This window comes from Triticum aestivum, chromosome 1A, assembly GCF_018294505.1.
Source record: "Triticum aestivum cultivar Chinese Spring chromosome 1A, IWGSC CS RefSeq v2.1, whole genome shotgun sequence".
Taxonomy (NCBI): domain Eukaryota; kingdom Viridiplantae; phylum Streptophyta; class Magnoliopsida; order Poales; family Poaceae; genus Triticum; species Triticum aestivum.
In genome coordinates this window covers 102,940,867-102,959,720 of record NC_057794.1, presented here as the reverse complement: position 1 = coordinate 102,959,720, position 18,854 = coordinate 102,940,867, and the positions used below count along the sequence as shown (strand labels likewise).

At 46.8% G+C, this 18,854-nt stretch overlaps 1 long non-coding RNA gene across 1 annotated transcript; it reads left to right on the top strand.

Annotated features, from left to right (window-relative positions):
* The first annotated feature begins 10,593 nt into the window (after positions 1-10,593).
* On the top strand, positions 10,594-13,391 carry LOC123038846 (uncharacterized). Its single transcript, XR_006417941.1, has 3 exons — positions 10,594-10,802; positions 10,911-11,022; positions 12,990-13,391. It is a non-coding gene; the product is annotated as an uncharacterized lncRNA (long non-coding RNA).
* Positions 13,392-18,854: the final 5,463 nt, after the last annotated feature.

The following is an 18,854-nucleotide window of genomic DNA, read 5'->3' as shown; positions in this document are numbered from 1 at the left end:
TCTTGTTTATCAGCCATTTCAATTGGAGGGGGTGATGGCAGTATCTGTGGGAGTAAAAACACGGTCTTCAGAAAAGATTGTGCTACATGTCGATGGAGATAGAACCACGGTTGTACTTGCCCAAGAACCAGCCCCACCACACATAACCCAGACTCACGCAGATTGTACCCCTACCCAGTTGGACAGAGAACCAGCTACACCCCTTGTAACCCCAACCCCAACAGATAGTAATCCAGTTCCCGTTGACACAACACTGTCTCCACCACAGAGCACCCAAACATGAGCAGTTAGTAAGGCAACTACAGTGCCCAAAGCATGAGGACCACCACTCCAAACCCCAAGTCAATGCTTAAAGAAGAAGACGAATTGTTCTCAGGTCAGGTTCCGTACCTATGGTTCATACTACTTTGCTCTTGCATCACCGTATTTACTCATACCAACTAATTTCAAATTTGAAGGATGTAACTGAAACTCCAATGGCGCAACAGGTATGTTTTAAACCTGTTTCTTTAATGTGTTTGCTGTTGTAACTTGCTCTATGTTGATTTCAGTTTCAATTGAATAAACAATTATATTCTCATGCCATGCACCTTACAAGTGTTGTTATTGTTGTGTAGTTTACCACACATATTCTGTCTAAGCTACTTTAGCTTAAATAGATATGATTCGAACGGTATCTATCTTGATTTGGCAACATAAACTAGAATGATATAGACCATAGAGTGACCATACTACATAGATATATGTTTGTTTCATGTTGTTATCCTGTCCACCTTACTACTGAACTGGTTTACCAAAATGAGTTTCATATACTACATTGTAAACCTGTGATGTGTTTGTTTGTTTCTCTTTTAGAATGCGGATAAAATATTGGAGAAGAGTACCCCGTTATGCAATGGTACAGGAAGTAATGCAGATAAGGTTCAAGATAGTGATACATCCTTGTTGGTCTCCAAGAAAGCTGATTAAAACTATATTGAAGACACTGAGACAACCCCAAAGTCCTGTCTTGATGTAGTGTTCGAGTTACTGGCTACTACTGCTGGCACCAGCTCTTCGAACTCACTGCCTGAATCAGTTCGGCTTCTTGAGTCTCAACTTCAAGTTGAAAGACATCGATCAGATGTTATGCAACATGAAGCCAAAGGACTGAGGAAGTCCCTGCAGAATTCAGATGCATACTTTCTGGTGCAATAGCAAGTGCTGGAGGATTTAAGCGCCAAACAAGAGAAAGTTAATAAGCTTGCTAAGCATCTTGCCAGCACTATGGGTACCCAGGATATTGTTTCTTGAACTCTTCTGAAGTGGTTTCAGTTCTGTACTTGTTTTGGTGCGGCGTTTATATGCTGCTTTGTTCCCTATATTTGCACTGGTGGCGAACTTTGATGCCCGGTGGATGTAATATGTGTAATAGCCGTGATAGCCTAGCGTAAGTTGCTTGCCTGTTTATTTCCTTATTGTATTGTTTATTTGTTTTCTTGTAGTCAGTGCAGTTCTTTTTTCGCGGTTTGCTAGTGGCCGCAATAACCTATTTTTTAAAACTAGGCCACATTAACTATGGGCGACATATTTACTATAGTTAACATGGGCCTCTTACGGGCCATAGAAACAATGGGCCTTCTACGGGGCGTAGAAACCATGGGCCTTATACGGGCCGTTGACACAATGGGCCTTCTACGGGCCATATCATCAATGGGCCTTCTACGGGCCGTATGATCGGTTGGCCAAACATGGGCCAATAACAGACCACATTACGGCCGTAAATGGGCTAGAGTTGAAATCATCTGTTCATGGGTCGACCATAACGGGCCGTCGTTAATCAGCCGTATTTGATGACGCTATGAAAACGACCCAACGTATTAACGGGCCACAAACGGGCCGACTGTAACCACGGGCTAAATTTGGCCCACAAGCAGAAAATGACAGTAACGGGCCGAAAGTAAACGAATGCTGGAAATGATCCCAAGAATAAATGGGCCCTGAGAAGAACGAATGATAACATGGGCTGGAAACGGCCCAACGGAATAATGGGCCGTTAATGGGTATAAAGTGATACACTGTTCATCACGGGCCAGTTTTACCACGGGCCGTTAGTGGGCCGAGGGTTACTAAGGGCCTCATATGGGCCGAAAGACGTCATGGGCCATACATGGGCCGGAAGTTAAATCGGACTGGAATTATATTGGACAGCCCAGATGACGCTACTGGGCCTAATTCGGATAGGCCGTAAACGGGCCCTGGGTTAGCGGGCTGTAAATGGGCTATATGCGAACATGCTATTAACAGGCTTGCCATGGGCCGGCCCGCCACCTTTTGACCAAGTCAAATAGGCCGACCTTTTCATAGGAATGGGCCTCTTTTGGGCCGTGCCAGGTGTCGATGTATCATATGCACTTTGGGTCCAATGAGTGGGTGACATCTGTCCCACCGGTGAGCCGACACGTGTTTCCTCCAGCCAATGACGATTTTACACATGGAAAATCCCCATTGGTCGGGGCTGTTAATGGGTTATCGGATCCAAAACCGGACCTGATAGCTTAATGGCGTTCCGTTACGGTGGATGCCACGTGTCGATCACCCTTGATGAAAGCACTTCTGTGACGCGCGATTTATCGTCATGGAAGTGGACACTTCCGTGATGATAATTTTGGTAATGTCATGGAACACTTCTACGACAGCACAAGTATGACTATCTTGATTCTGTCATAAAATTGTCATGGATGTACATGCATGACAGAAAACGTGACCTACTGTGACAAACACGTATCATCACGGAAGTGTATTTTTTTTGTAGTGTAGCACTATGCATATTTGAACTTTTTGGTAACTTGTTGCCAAAGGGGGAGAAATATGTATAGATCATAGGCTTCGAGAGAGTGTTTTGCGTATTTGCCTTTGGTTGAACTTTTTATCGCGTGAGATACTTTATGTCCTTGTGTGAGATACTTGTGTGATCATGTGATTGATCATTTGCTACCTTAATGCTTGTTTAGATGATACTATCTTTTATATCCATATATGATCATTCACTTGCTTGGTGATGAGTGCATGCTTTTAATTTCTATGATTTTGAGCGCTCCACCAAGATGTATGTGACATTGGAGAGTAACCCATAATCCTAATCGATTGTACATTTGCATTCAAAAGCAAATTTTAAGTAATGCACAAATTTAGGGGGAGCGCTTGCTTATCATACACTTCTCAAAGCGATGATGTTTTTCAACCTTATTATCATCTGTCGAAGCTTTGATCTATATGTTGTCATCAATTACCAAAAAGGGGAGATTGAAAGTGCAACTATTCCTGGGTGGTATTGGTAATTCCTAACAACATATAGCCCATTGAGCTAATGCTATTTCGAGATAAATATTTCAGAAAAGCTCAATGTTTGGCATGGCATGGATTAGAAAGTAGACCCCTCAAAATACTAAGAACACATGTTGGCTCAAGCTCAAGACTCTACATTTTACTTTTAATGATCCAAGATCACGTTGAGTCCATAGGAAAAGCCAATACTATTAAAAGGGGACGAGGTGTTGCTTAATGAGTTACTTGCTCAAAATGCTTAGTGACATGCTCCAAAACCCTTAACTACTTTCTCATATCAACATATGTCCCAAACCAAAAGTCAAACTCGGCCCCACCGAAATTTCCTACCCGGCGCCACCGAGTTCACTTGACATAGCCACTGCCAGAAACCCTAGTCAATTCGGTCACATCGATGGGATCTCGGTCTCATCGAGATGGGCTTGCCAACTCTCTGTTGCCTATTGCAGTAATTTCGGTCTCACCGAAATATGCAATCGGTCTCACCGAGTTTGCTTGGCCAACTCTCTGTTTTGTTTATTACCCAAATTGGCCCCACCGAGTTTGTGTAATCGGTCCAACCGAGATGAGGCTTTACCATAAGCCTAGCACATGGGTCCTACCGAGTTGATAATGTCGGTCCCACCGAAAATCCTAACACTCACATTTTGAACTAAATCAGTCTGACCGAGTTTCATGATTCGGTCTCACCGAGTTCGGTGATTTGTGTGTAATGGTTAGATTTTGTGTGGAGGCTATTGTTGGGTAACGTAGTAATTTCAAAAAATTTCCTACGCACATGCAAGATCATGATGATGCATAGCAACGAGGGGAGAGTGTGATCTACATACCTTGTAGATCGACAACGGAAGCGTTTGGTTGATGTAGTCGTACGTCTTCACGGCCCGACCGATCAAGCACCGAAACTACGGCACCTCCGAGTTTTAGCACACGTTCGGCTCGATGACGATCCCCGGACTTCGATCCAGCAAAGTGTCGGGGAAGAGTTCCGTCAGCACGACGGCGTGGTGACGATCTTGATGTACTACTGTCGCAGGGCTTCGCCTAAGAACCGCTACAATATTATCGAGGACTATGGTGGCTGGGGGCGCCGCACACGGCTAAGAATAAGATCACGTGGATCAATTTGTGTCTCTCTGGGGTGCCCCTGCCTCTGTATATAAAGGACCAAGAGGGGGAGGCCGGCCGGCCACATAGGGCGCGCCAGGAGGAGTCCTACTCCCTCCGGGAGTAGGACTTCTCCCCCAATCCTAGTTGGAATAGGACCTGCGAGGTGGGAAAAGAGAGAGAAAGAAGGAAGGGGGCGCCGGCCGCCTCTCTCCTTGTCCTATTCGGACTAGGGGGGAGGGGCGCGTGGCCCTGCCCTGGCCGCCTCTCCTCTTCTTCCACTAAGGCCCATTAAGGCCCATGTACCTCCCGGGGGGTTCCAGTAACCTCCCGGTACTCCGGTAAAATCTCGATTTCACCCAGAACACTTCCGATATCCAAACATAGGCTTCCAATATATCAATCTTTATGTCTCGACCATTTCAAGACTCCTCGTCATGTCCGTGATCACATCCGGGACTCCGAACAAACTTTGGTACATCAAAATGCATAAACTCATAATATAACTGTCGTCGTAACCTTAAGCGTGCGGACCCTACAGGTTCGAGAACAATGTAGACATGACCGAGACATGTCTCCGGTCAATAACCAATAGCGGGACCTGGATGCCCATATTGGCTCCTACATATTCTATGAAGATCTTTATCGGTCAGACCGCATAACAACATGCGTTGTTCCCTTTGTCATCGGTATGTTACTTGCCCGAGATTCGATCGTCGGTATTCCAATACCTAGTTCAATCTCGTTACCGGCAAGTCTCTTTACTCGTTTTGTAATACATCATCCCGCAACTAACTCATTAGTTGCAATGCTTGCAAGGCTTAAGTGATGTGCATTACCGAGAGGGCCCAGAGATACCTCTCCGACAATCGGAGTGACAAATCCTAATCTCGAAATACGCCAACCCAACATGTACCTTTGGAGACACCTGTAGAGCTCCTTTATAATCACCCAGTTACGTTGTGACGTTTGGTAGCACACAAAGTGTTCCTCCGGCAAACGGGAGTTGCATAATCTCATAGTCATAGGAACATGTATAAGTCATGAAGAAAGCAATAGCAACATACTAAACGATCGGGTGCTAAGCTAATGGAATGGGTCATGTCAATCAGATCATTCACTTAATGATGTGATCCCGTTAATCAAATAACAACTCATTGTTCATGGTTAGGAAACATAACCATCTTTGATTAACGAGCTAGTCAAGTAGAGGCATACTAGTGACACTTTGTTTGTCTATGTATTCACACATGTATTATGTTTCCGGTTAATACAATTCTAGCATGAATAATAAACATTTATCATGATATAAGGAAATAAATAATAACTTTATTATTGCCACTAGGGCATATTTCCTTCAGCTATATATACCCCTCCACCCACTCTTCATTCGTGGAGAGAGCCATCAGCACATGCCTACACTTCCAACATACATTTTCTGAGAGAGAACCATCTACACTTGTGTTGAGGTCAAGATATTCCATTCCAACCACACAAATCTTGATCTCTAACCTTCCCCAAGTTGCTTTCCACTCAAACCCTCTCTCCACCAAATCCAATCCTATGAGAGAGAGCTGAGTGTTGGGGAGACTATCATTTGAAGCACAAGAGTAAGGAGTTCATCATCAACACACCATCTATTACCTTTTGGAGAGTGGTGTCTCCTAGATTGGCTAGGTGTCACTTGGGAGCCTCCGTCAAGATTGTGGAGTTGAACCAAGGAGTTTGTACGGGCAAGGAGATGGCCTACTTCGTGTAGATCTACCCTAGTGAGGCAAGTCCTTCGTGGGCGATGGCCATGGTGGGATAGACAAGGTTGCTTCTTCGTGGACCCTTCGTGGGTGGAGCCCTCCGTGGACTCGTGCAACTGTTACCCTTCATGGGTTGAAGTCTCCATCAACGTGGATGTACGCTAGCACCACCTATCAGAACCATGCCAAAAATCCCCGTGTCTACATTGCGTTTGCTCCCTCAAACTCCTCCATTTACCTTCATATGCAACTGTTTTACATTCCGCTGCTATACTCTTAGAATTGCATGTGTAGGTTAATTACTTGACTTGTGTTAAGTTGTTAAAATCTGCCAAAACTTAAAATTGGGAAAAGGCTAGATTTTTATTTGGTCAAGTAGTCTAATCACCCCCCTCTAGACATACTTTCGATCCTACAACTACTTCCTCCACGTCATGCACAACCTCCTCGGAGGCGACCACATCAAGGGACCCCGGTGAGGGGGTATCATCCGGAGGCTAGCCTCCATTGGGGTCGTCCTGCATGTCTGAAGCACCAGTAGGGGCGTTCGATCCGGCTCGTACCAAGACGGTGTCTTCGGGCGAAGGCGTGCCGGGTACATCCGCTCCATGTGCCGAAACGGCCTCCGCGGCGATCAAGGAATCAAGGCAGCGTCGACCTCCTGGTCGATGCCAGGACGAGGAGGAATGGGAGCAAAGGACTGCTCGATCTACGCCCGTTTCTCCAATAATGATGCTACGAGGTGGGATGCTGGCAGCCGGTTGACTTTCCCCCGCGTTTGGCCGGAGGATAACGGCCTTGCGGACGGATCGCTTTGCCTGGCATGGTCTCATGGCAGGAGACCTAAAACATGAAACCATAAGTCTCAAAAATCACGGGAATTATCCCCCTTTAATAAGAACTAGTAAAATACTCGTGCGTTGCTACGGCGCAATCAAACAAATAGATGATTAAAATGCATGAATAAGACAAAATGGAACATTGGTTTCTAATTTCTTGCTATCCTTTTATAATAGCTCTTGTAAAACCAATATTTGAGGCCGAGAAGACTTTCAAGATGAAATGCATGGACAGTAGCATGAGGTGACACTAAGACCAAGAAAATTATATCCAACTATAGATACATCCATCCATACTATTTTAGTTTGGTATATTTATATATTGATGTCCAAGATCAGAACTTCAGTTTAGGAACTGTTCAGGTCTCCTTCCACTCCATCCTTCACCAACTATGTGAAGCGGGGGCTTCCCGCGGTGTAATTTGATGAAGCTGCCAAAGTTTAGCTTCGCGAATCCAGAATCACAGGAATGCCACTGCGAGATTGAGTGACACTTCACTGTAAATACCCTTCTGACGAACCCCGTTGAAGCGTTATCCCAAAGACGTCATCATTGTTCCCACGAGCCTGCCATCGCCTAGCCGCCAGCCCTTCGTTGTTGCCCTATTCCACACCATTGGCCTCCTTCCCAGCGTCACCCTCTACCCCCCCGTAAACCACCTCCCGTGTCTGCCTCTGCTCTATTTGTGCCAACCTCATCCCGTGGAAGATGAGCAATGTGTCCCAAACAGTGCAGCTCCTCCAAGGAAGCTAGAGTGCGGCGCTGAAGCTTCAACGCTTCTGAATAGGCTTACATCTCTGCTTTTTGCCCTGGAGTTGGCGCCTAGCAAAAATAATTTAGTATATATACTCTGGTAATAGCTCATCTAAATGAATGTTTTTTCTCACTTGTATATTTTGCACGTAATCTTTAGTCAAGCTCCCACGGAGATATAAAATCCAGCCCGTTTGGCTCCTGTCATTTGGGCCGGATTTCGCGGATTTCATTTCCGAAATCCAGCCCCAACTTGTTTGGCTGTCACATAACTGACACTGGATTTCACTTTCGAATTCCAGCGAACCAGTACCCTAGTTAGGCTGGTCATAGTGGAGGTAACTTAGCAAGTAACATAGCGCATTTCAAGACATGTTTGCTTATGTGGCATAGAGTTAATGAGGAGAGAGGTGTTTGAAGTAACATAACGCAACCCAAAGCAAAATGAGTCTATGATGTAATAAATGCTATCATCTATGATACTACTTATATGTTACTTTGCATTATGAAGGTAGTAACAAAGACTAGTGTCATATACATGACACTAGTCTAAGTTACTCCCTACTATGAGGTTGGTCATAGTGGGGAGTAACTTATACTAGTGTCATACATATGACACTAGTCTAAATTACTACCTTTATAGTGCAAAGTAACAAAGTAGTAGTGTCATAGATGTCTTCATTTATTAGCTTGTAGACTCATCCTTTCTCGGGAAATGTTATGTTACAATAACATATTATGTTACTCTAAGCACCTCTCTCCTTATTAACTACATGTCACATAAGCAAAATTTTCTTGAAGTGCGCTATGTTACTACTCCCTCCATTCCAAAATATAGTGCGCCCACGCTTCCCAAGATCCAACTTTGACCATAAATTCACTGATATAATTTTTGCTCCCGCCGCAATCGGTCTCGATAGTTAAATTTACGGTCAAAGTTAAAACACGTGGATAGAGAAAGCACTACATTGTGGAATGGAGGGAGTACCTAAGTTACTCCCACTGTGACTAGCCTGACTAGCCTTAGACCGAAATCCCTCCCCACCCCTCTCAGGACATCTCCAGCCGCGCCCCAGGAAGGCCTCCCCAGGCGTTTTTTTTTTGTGCCGGTGCCAAAAAATCGGCCCAGTCACGCCCCCAGGAGCCCGACTTTCGCCGGCTTAGGCCAAAAACAGCGCCGGCGGACCCAGGTCGAACCCGGCGCGCTAGGGGGCGCCCGGGGGCGCCGGGGCGAACTGTTTTGGCGTGAAACAGCCGCGGGCCCGCCGCGTCACGGACACGGCTCTCTTCTCGCCCCTTCGTCGTCCTCATCGCCTCGTTTTCCGTGACGAATCAATGCCAAAGCTGCCGCGCTGCCGCGCCGGTCAGCCTGCGCCATTGATGCCTCACGGGCGGCGCAGTGAAGACTGGATGACGCGCATCCCTCGCCCTCCACGCGTACTCACGGCGGCTCACGCACGGGCGGCGCCTCGGCCTATATAAGACGCGCCCCAACGCACTCGGCGACTCGCACTCTCTCGAAGTCGTCGTTCCTCCCTCTCCTCTCTCTCGCCGTCTCCAGTTCATCACACCCATGGCCGAGCGCTTCCCAGGCGACGGCGCGGCGGCGAACGGCTTCGGCCACCGCCATCTTCACGAGAACGAGGCTCGCCTCCTTTTCGAGGCCGAGTACCCGGTCCCACCGGACATGCGGGTGCCCGGGGCGTGGAGGATCAGCGCCGGCGGTGTGCCGGTGCCCCCGGTACCCACCGGCGCGGCGCGGCGTGCGGAGATCGCACGCATCCGCTCGTCCTTGCCGCGTGCGGCGAGGGAGGGGCCACAGTACGTCCCCGACAGCCCGCTCTGGGAGCCTTATTTCCGCCGCCGTCAAGCCGAGCAGCTCGAGGCCACCAACGGCGTCGAGCCCTCCGGCAGGCTCAACGCCGTCGGCCGGCGTCAGTGGTGGGGCGTGCCTGGGCGCACGTTGGAGGCCGTCCTCGAGTACATCGAGGGCGGCAACACACCGCGCCTCGAGTACCCCGCTCCCCCGTCCTTCCCACGCCGCCGGGGAAGCTCCTGGACCCCGAGGCGCATGGAGACCGGGGGGTCCTCCTCCTCGTCCGGCGGCTCCCCCTGCCTCCACCTCCGCCCCGTCAAGCCGGAGCCCCAGGGCACGCCTGTCAGCGCGCGCACCCGCAGCTCCGGCGTCCGCATCGGCGACAACGCCTCCCCCACCGGCCGCTTCGTCCTCATCGAGCCCAAGCCGGAACCCGGCCTCCCCGCGAAGTACGAGGAGATAGCCCCGCGTGGCTTCTCCGACGAGGACGCCCTGCGGTGGGCACGGGACGACTACCTCCGCGACGAGATGGTCCGGCAGCGCCGGGCCCTGGAGGAGATCGCCACCCGCAAGCGTGGGCGCGAGGACGAGCACGGCGTCGTGGTCCTCGACAGCGACGACGACGACGACGCCCCCGGACCGTCCAACCCGTCGCACCAACCGGGGGAGGGATGCAGTAGGGACGGCGGAGGCGTCGGCGGGGGCGACAATGACGACGACGACAGCGGCGGTGACTACACGCGGTTCTACAGCCTCCTCGGCATGTAGAACCGCGTGGGCGGGCGGCGAGGGAGACGGCGGGGGTAGCCCGCGGTAGTTTTTCCTTTTTTTTGTAAAATATGCTTAAATTTGAATGAACTCAAACGTGTTTGCGCCGAATTTAAACATTTTAAAAAACCCGTGGGGGCCGCGACTAAGGGGCATCACGTCCCCAGTACGGGGCTTAGCGCCGGTGCGCCTCCAGGGGCGATTTTTTGCCCTTCCTGGAGGGCCAACGGCCGGAGATGCCCTCATTTGTCTGGATTTGGAGGCCCGACGCAGCTCTCTGTCTCTCTCGATCCCTCTCCTCCACCCCGCCGCCACCCACCCTATCCTCCACCCCGCCCCGTCCCGTCCCGGTCCCGGTCCATCTCCGCCCCGTACTGTCCCTCTCCGGCAAGGTCGCAAGGACACTCCGACGTCTTGGTTACCTGTCCCTCTCGCCACCGGTAAGGCTTCTCCTCTCGCTCCCTTCCCCACCTCTCTTCTCCCCCCTCCCTCTCTCTGATGCGTTTTTCTTCTTGAACCCTAACCCTAACCTGAACCCACCTGTTCAGCAGGACGCCTCACTCCAGCCACCCGATCTGGGCAGCCCACGGTAGGTCAACTCCACCCCCGGAGGACTAAGGAGCAAGAGGCACCGGGGCTCTTGGTCTGGGAGCAAGCAGGGTATGCTTCGCCTCTTTCAATCAGAGTGGTTCTTCAGTTGGTTGCTGCAATATATTTGCTTGGATATATTGTCACAACATTGTCATATGGACTAGGTTGTTATTTCCTTTGATTGCTGCAATATATTGCTCCATAAGATCTAGACAGGTTCTTCGGATAATTTTGCTCTGTTTGGATTAGCTAAGTGACTGGGTGACTGCTTGTAGGCCATGTGTAGAGTTGTAATTCAAGAACATCAGTCGGGAGTCCTAGATTAACAATGAATGCTTTGAGCATCATTCATACATGAGGAATAACTAATTCTTGTTCCCTATCAATGTGTGCTGGAAGCACTATTTTGCAGTATATGCGACATATATACTACTCTCCGATCAAAGAACAACCTACCACAAAAAGAAGTATATACAGTCGTTTCTTCATAGGAGTATATACTTCAAAAAAAGTAGGATTATATACTATTTTGTGATGTATATATTTTTAGACCGGTATATACTGCTTATAACAAAAGTATACGGTTTTCTTGTGCAATTTTTTAGTTGCTTTCTTGTGCAATTAGCATTGCGATCAATGAGTATCTAGTACTAGCGAGAAGAGTATATACTAAATATTTAAATTTTAATTGGAGTACTGTGGCCAAGGGTTTAGGAGTTTGTACTTAATTTTTTAATTGGAGAGTATATACTTTTTTTTATTGGAGTATATACTTCTCGACCAAAAAAAGGATATACCCAGCTGATATAGCAGTATATTCAGTTGTTCATACGAATGATGCATACTCTCTGCTGAAATTGATTTGAAGTATATCCACTTGAATGAAGTATATACTCTGCTGAAATTGAAGTATATTCACTAAATTTGATACATCCATAGAGAAATGTATGATAAGCATGCACGTATTACATATGCATTCTGGAGTGGATATCTAGTCTACATTCATTTGTTCTTCACTGCAAAAGCATCTTCTTGTTGTTGTTCTGTTTGTCGCCGGCAAGCACACGCACGGTGGGCAGCATGATGTTAGGAGTCCAACGCATCGAAATCGCAGGCACTCCACGCCATGCTATCCATGGCCTCCAGATGACACCTTGGGAAATTCTACCTGCATGCATAGAGCTTAGATAAGGGGTACAGCCAACTAGATGCCTACCTGAGCAAGCAATGAATTAGTCACGGAAAGAGTGGTTGATGCATGCTTTTGCAGCTCAATCTGAAGTTCGTAGACCAGAAATAATATTGAATAAATGATGCACCTTGACGAGTTAGATTGTCGGCAGCATCTCATCTTCTCATCTTCAAGTTTGAGTTGCGCCAACCACATCTAATGTGCCTCGTCGTCGAGTCAACAAGCGGCTGCCGGCTGCGTCTTGTCTCCAAGCCCTAATCAGTAGGTGGATTGATTTTAATGAAAGAAGAACGATGCATGTTAATGCGGTGCTAACAAGATTTGAATCTGAATGTGCCTTATCCCTATTAGTATGGAACAAACTTTCAAACTCCACGGGACCACTTCTGATTAGCACCTAATCAACTAACTAAATGCTAAGGAGGTTTGTTGCGATGGCACAATAAACAACAGTGGAAAATAAAAAAAGAAATGACACATGACATAGGAGTATGTACTCCTAGGTGTACCAACCCATTTTCCTATATATATCCTCTGTTTTAATATGTAGTCTCTTATCGACTTAGTTTTGGTCCTACTTAACCTACTCGGTTGTTGCTGGTTTGTCGCCACTACCTTTCGATTCATGATAATTGTGCAAATGAAGTGCAAGTTAACCTTTGAGCAACTTCTATATCAAGTTGAGGTATTTTTTTTACCCTTTGTAAAGATTGTTGCAAGCTAAAGCTTATCGTGTCACACTTTGATTTGTCTTATTGGCTGTCACATCTTTCACTTTGAGCAATTTGTACAACCATTGTGCCCTATGAGACCATATGTCACCATTTCTCATCATATTTTGCAGGAAATATTGGGTGAAGTGTGATGCTGAACGGACAGAGGAAGATCCTTGAGCAATGAAAATCTTTGTTGGGTGGTGCTAATAATGCAAAGATTCAGTTATGTATTCACTTTGAGCAATTTGTACAACCATTGTGCCCTATGAGACCATATGTCACCATTTCTCATCATATTTTGCAGGAAATATTGGGTGAAGTGTGATGCTGAACGGACAGAGGAAGATCCTTGAGCAATGAAAATCTTTGTTGGGTGGTGCTAATAATGCAAAGATTCAGTTTTTATGTAACCTTGGCTAGACTGTGATCATTTGATGTTGTGAACCTTTGTCGTATTGCAAAGATTAACTTTTTACAAAGTCTCATGTTGAAGTTTTATGTATTGGCATGGTTCAGTTTAATGCAAAACATTGCTACGTGTGAACAAACAAGCTGTCAATGTTGGTGCTGGTAGAGATTTATTCATCCTATTTATTCCTAGCACAAAGGCGTTCGTTGGTGCTGGTACAGTTTGGTTCTGGCAGAGAGAGAATATATTGCATTACTTGACTCTCCAAGAGTGTCACCTCTCCTTAATGGATCCGATAAATTGATATCCAGGTTTGAGTACTTTTATAAAAAATATAATAATTCCAATAAATTGGTATCTAGGTTTGATGACTACTATAAGAAGCTTTACTTCCTGTAGCATGTAGGCACTTGAAGAAACATGTTTCCTGTAATCTGTAGACACTTGAAGCATGCATCCTGGGTCCATTGGCTTAATCTTTCCAAGAAATTACAAAAATCTCCGTGCTTCAGTAGCCTTTTACCTGGCATAAAATGTGTTCTCTCATTCCAACAAATACTGGAGGACTAATAGATATAGCCCTGGGCTAGTTGAAGTGGTTTCTGAAAAAAAAAATCATAATATTACAAATTGGAAGCTGTCCAAAGAGAAAGGTCTGTTTAGTTTGATGATTTAACACAGAGAATACAATACTGGAGAACTGGGATTTACAAAGTGAACTGGAACTAAATAATAAAGCAAAATCAGGTTATAGATTCACTTCATTCTATATGAAAAATCTATGCATTATGTAAAGCACTAAAGTAACTACAGAATTTGTAAATTAGAAATTGCAGTCTTGTGACACACTAATCAAATTGTCCCAATGGAGCTCACACATGTAAGGCATTATAGATGGCAACACTGTCCATGCGCGTGACTTAATGTACCTTCCTTCAAAATTATAGTTTTGTGCTCTGCCGTGCAAGCATGCACACATACATCTCCTGGATGAACCAAGTCGCAGGATACACAAGCAACCATATTATGGACGGATAATATACAACATCTAGTTTGATGATGCACTTCTTCTTGGAGTAACGTGCAACAAAAACAACCATTCATTTCCATCTTCTGTTAAATTTGAGGGGGTTTACTCTAGGTACTGCTAAAGTACAAGGGTTAAGATTCTCTATGGTTCTTTCTTGTCTAAAAACAAATATGAAAAATTATATCTTCATCAATGATGTTGACAAAATTCTGTGAACTCCTTCTAGCTCGTAAATTAATGGCGATATTTCCCTGCCAGCATGAAAGAGGAAGAAAATTTAGGAACGTAAATGATCATCGTGCGTAGTCTATGATTATAATCTAATAATCATTGCACCCACGATGAAAGTTAGTGTCAGAAAAATATTGTTATATTATGTACCCTTAGTTATAACGGGAGGAGCAACCCCCTCTGAGCAAGTTCAGTCAAAGCCAAGATGCCTCTATGCCTAGAACCATCACCTTCGGTATTCAGAATGCACAACTTAATTACTTCATAAGTAATTCACTACCTAAGAAAAGCTGCAATTTTTAAAGCTGGAAGAGGAAGCTGTGAAACTCTTCAAACAAACAAAGGGTGCTTTGAAGTGTATATGTCATAAATGGACCTCACCTGGAGAAAAATGCTACAAAATTGTTGATAGAACTTGTTCGGACAGTGCGGGTGTTAAATGTGCAGTTATCTTGCCAACTCCTTTGGCAGTAGACCATCATCCTGGACAGAGAGGAATAATTATTTACTTTTTAGTTTGAGGGCGACAAGCCAACAATCTTGGAGGTAAACAAAAATATTTAGAGTACACCAAGTGTCTTTCAGTATAAATCTCCATCAAAGACTACAGTGCTACTCATTGCATCACTTATCCAACAAACCATAAATATTTGGTGTGAAAACATTTACTCTTTGGAAGGAGATGTTTCTAATACAACCACCGCTGCAGAGAAATTTTGTAGCAGGAAGGCAAATTGACTGTTTGAAGCAAGTTCACACCTCAGATGATAATGAAACTAAACGTACATGAATGCCCACAAAACAGTTCATCACCCCTCTTCTAACCCATTCAGACAAGCTATACTAAGAGCATCTCCAGCCGCGCCCCCAACAGGCCCCCCAGGCCACTTTTTCGGCGCCGGCGCCAAAAAAAACGGCCCAGTCGCGCCCCCAGGACGTCGAAATCCGCCGGTTCGGCCCGTTTTTGGGCCCGGCGATCGCAAGCCGAACCCGGCTCGGGGGCTCCGGCACAAGGGAAAAGCACGGCTGGCCCACACCGTCAGGCAAAAAGTCAAGTTTTTCTTCCCCGACTCGCCTCCCACCCCCCGCGCGCTCGGCCGCCAACAGCTGTATCCCGGCACCGCCCACCGCCCTTCACCGCTAGATAGCCAATCCCCGCCGAAAAAAGAGCAAAGGTTCGCCGAGGCAGCCCCTCCACCAGCAGCTGGGCGTTTTTCACGCTGTTTCCGGCCGCGGAGGGGCAGTTTGGCGGTGGGTACGCGCCCACCGGGCGCAAGGTGTTCGGCGTTTTGCCTGCCTCGGCGATGGACTCGGACGACGAGGAAGCGCTCGCCGCGCTGCTGGAGGAGGAAGCCGAGGCCGACGTCCAGGAAGAGGAACATCTCATGGTCCTCGCCACCCTCGCCGCCCTGCTGATGAGCAATGAAAAGCCGCGGCGAGGTGGCTCGGCGCCGGGGCGGATGAAAGCAAAGAACCGACATCGTCTCGAAGGCTACGGCATGCTCTACTCCGACTACTTCGCCGACGCTCCACTGCACGGCGACAAAACATTTCGGCGCCGTTATCGGATGAGCTGAAAGCTTTTCCTCAGGATTGTGAATTCCATTCGGGAGTTCGACAGCTACTTCAAGTGCAAGAAGGATTGCACCGGCAAACTTGGATTCACCTCGATCCAGAAGTGCACGACAGCGATGAGGATGCTTGCATACGGAGCTCCCGATGATTCACTCGACGACTATGAGCGCATGGCCGAGTCCACCACCATTGAGTGTTTCTACAAGTTCTGTCGGGCAGTGGTGGCAGTGTTTGGACCGCAATACTTGCGAACACCCAATGCGGAAGACACTGCTCGGATCCTAGCACGGAATGCAGAAAGAGGATTTCCTGGGATGCTTGGAAGCATCAATTGCATGCGTTGGAAATGGAAGAACTGCCCGTTTGCTTGGCAGGGGATGTACAAAGGCGCCAAAGGCGGTTGCAGTGTGGTACTTGAGGCGGTGGCCACACAGGACCTCTGGATCTGACACTCCTTTGGTATGCCAGGAACTCACAATGACATCAACATGCTGCAATGCTCCCCTATCTTTGCCAAGCTTGTTGAAGGTCATTCTCCTCCGGTGAACTTCGAGGTCAATGGGCGGCACTACAACAAGGGGTACTACCTAGCTGATGGCATCTATCCGAGATGGTCTACATTTGTGAAGACTATCTCAAACGCTGTGCTAGGAGGCAAGAAGTCCCACTTTGCCAAGGTGCAGGAGGCTTGCAGGAAGGATGTCGAGCGGGCTTTTGGTGTGCTCCAATCTCGATTTGCTATTGTCCGCTACCCTGCTCAGACCTGGTCGAAAGATTAAATGTGGGAGATCATGACTTGCTGTGTCATCTTGCACAACATGATTATCGAGAGCGAGCAGGAAGAGCCAATGTTTGACACTGAACCATACTACAGGTAGGGTCCTCTAGCCGAAGTTGATCACCAACTACCGGCAACCTGGACTGCCTACCTCAGTATGCGTCAGGAGATCCGAGACCCACAGGTGCATCGTCAACTGTAGCAGGATCTGGTGGAGCACCTATGGATGCTCAAGGGTGACGCCGGGCTCAACGTGTGATGAAATATGAGTTTTTATTTGTTGAACTATATAATTTGTATTGAACTATTTGTTGTTGCACTATTTTGTTGAACTATTTGATTTTCTGTGATGAACTATGTGATAAAAATATTATGTTGATAATTGAACGCCGAGCCATGACGAACCACGCCGAATATGGGCCGATTCTCGCCCATATGGGGCCTTTATTCCCGAAAGTGGGCCGAAAACTGGGCCAATCTCAACGCCTGGGGGCGACGGCTGGATGCCCAACCGCCCCCAGCACCGATTGTATGGCCGGCTGCCCCCAGGGGGCGATTTTTATGCCTCCTGGGGGGCGGGGGGGGGGGGGGGCAACGGCTGGAGATGCTCTAAATCATATTATAGCAACGACGGCAATGGAGCATCATTCAGTAGAAGCAACACACATAACGAGGACATCAGCGCAGTTCACATCTTGAGGGGAATTCTCTGCTTATTGAGCCCCTTCTTCCAGTTTGCATGTGACAAAATTTAATGAACATTTTCCTTTCTCTTTTACAGCCTTCAGTGAATTCCCATGTAATTTTACATTCAAATCTAGACCATATGAGCGTGCATAAAAAAAACTTATGTGGTTGTGCATCTGGTCATCCAATGTGTATGTTATTTTAAAAAGATAGCTAGCAAGAGAGAGAGAGAGATATGTGCTTGTTTGGCGTCCTTGACAACCGTATGCAATTAAGGGCGGGGAGGTCTCTGGAACAACCAAATGCAATCAAGGGCAAGGAGGTCTCAGAACACACACCGACAGTTGTGCCTGGGCAGGTCAGGCAAACTAAAATGTAAAGGAAAGCTTCTGCCTGAATATGATGCTGGCAACGAAGTTGACCAGATGCATCAGAAGGTCATAGTCGGCAATGGAGAAGAGCACGATAGCGGATCTTAGCCTTCTCAAGGCGTCATGAGGCTGGATCACAAAATCTTTACCACCAAAATTAAATGTAGCAACAAAAAAAGTTACTGTCTTCCCCGTGAGGAAACATTGGTTCAGCAAGAAGGAAAGAGCACAGAGAGCAGTTCAAAATCATGCATATGAATAGGAAAATTGCAGAGCCAGCATTAAACCTATATTTCTAGGAACGTGATTAAAAATTGGAAGAACAATACCAATATTTGGACTTTCCCAATTTAACTTGAGGGGTGAAACTTTCCAAGTTTGGATACCCAAAATTATTAGAAACTAAATCAATAAAATGGTCGAGCTAAAAGATATCACCTTTGACAACTCCCCACATTTAAGGCAGCCTACGGTTGTGCTTGAATTCGAGCAGGTGATGGGCGGCAGCCGCGTTTGCAGCCCATTGTTGCTCACCTCCATGCAAGAACCAAGAACCAAAACTTCTGTACATAGTACATACTCATTACTTGGTACATATCCTGTGTCATTATAAAACTTGGTAGAGTTTAGTAATACTTGGATGGAAAAACCAAATGCTCTGCAAGCATACAACTGAAGTAGAATACCTTATCAGACATGACTCTCTTTCTATGTTGCTGGTAAGTTGTAACAGTAATACAGTAGCCAAAAGTCAACTCAATCAAGATAATATGTATGCTCCCCTCAGGAATACAACCTTGACTCCTAGAAAAAGAAGAAACAACAGTGCCGCCAGGGACGAATAAGAGGGATTCAAGCCTGTTCCACCAGGGAGTAGTACCGACCACACCGTACAGAAAGATGTCCACCATG